General features: G+C 34.4%; 1 pseudogene; it reads right to left on the reverse strand.

The window, feature by feature from the left end:
• The window catches only part of LOC111406825, a 4,865-nt pseudogene extending 3,800 nt beyond the window's left edge, over positions 1–1,065 (reverse strand).
• Between the last annotated feature and the right edge of the window lie 294 nt (positions 1,066–1,359).

Consider the following 1,359-nt stretch of genomic DNA (forward strand, 5'->3'; position numbering starts at 1 on the left):
GTATTATTTAAATTTTTTATACAAAAAACAAAATCATTTTTTTTTTTTTTTTTTTTTTTACCCATTGCCAGTTACTTTAAAATTAGTAAAGATCAATGTCCAATTGATGAATTTTATATTAAACAAATGGAAAAGGTGCCTTATGCTAATACAATTGGGTCTGTAATGTACACAATGATATGCACTAGGCTTGATATTGCACATGCAATCAATACATTAAGTATATTCATGGCCAATCCTGCCCTAAACATTTAACTCTCTAAAGTGGTAATTAAGATACTTAAAGGTGTCATATGATTTGGGATTATGTTTTAAATTCAGCAAAGAAGGTTTTGTTTTAAAGGGTCTTGTTGACTCTGATTGAGCTTGGGATGGGAACAATAGGGAATTCAACAACTTCTTATATGTTTACTCTTTGTAGTACTTGTATAAGTTGGAAGTCCCAATTATAACCTATTGTTGTCCTATCCACCACAGAAGCAAAATATGTTGTTGTGACAGAAGCCATAAAAGAGTCTTTGTGGCTCAAAGGTTTGTTGTGTGAATTGCATGAACTCTCCAATCTAGTAGTTGTTTATTATGACATCCAAAGTGCAATTAATTAATGTAAAAATTCAATATTTCATGAAAGGACAAAACATATAGATGTTCGAATGCACTTTATTAGAGATATAATTCAAAAGGATTCTATATCATTAGAAAAGATTCCCACAGGGGACCAAGGTAATCCCTTTGAACAAGTTTAAATCATGTCTTCATATGTTGAACACTGATACTTGGTTACATTTGCGATATTGCATGTTGTTGGGAAGCTATTTGATGGTAGTGATCTTATGGAAGGACATTTGTATTATCTAAACATGTTTTAAAGAATTGATCATTGGCATTAAGGTGGAGATTGTTTGGGTTATGATGTCAAAAAGCCCAGTCCAAATAATCGAGGGCAATGATGAAATATTTTTGGGCTCGACCCATTGATACTACACCATTAACCATTGCCCAATAACTCAAGTGACCCATTGAACCGAGCCCAAAACGCATGCCTCTTGTGCTGCTCCAGACCATTAATCACTCTTGAAATCAATAGTGCTGCCTTCTTGATATAAATGGGACTCCGGTGGGTGCCCTAGATGCATCTTACATTCTTGAGTTTTGTAGAACCCTCTGAATTCTTTATGTGTCGTTTGGTTTTCCTTCGTGTTCTTCATTCTCTTCTCTGGAGCTTCTGGTTTTAGATTTTAGGTGTAAAATTGTTGAGTTTTCGTGATTCTTGTAGTTAAGGAAACTGTTGATGTCTGTGTGGTGTCATTTTGGTCTATTGAAGTAGCTGCTATTCGTGTATTGAGAGTTAGGGTTTGG

The sequence above is a fragment of the Olea europaea genome, chromosome 12 (assembly GCF_002742605.1).
Source record: "Olea europaea var. sylvestris chromosome 12, O_europaea_v1, whole genome shotgun sequence".
NCBI lineage: Eukaryota > Viridiplantae > Streptophyta > Magnoliopsida > Lamiales > Oleaceae > Olea > Olea europaea.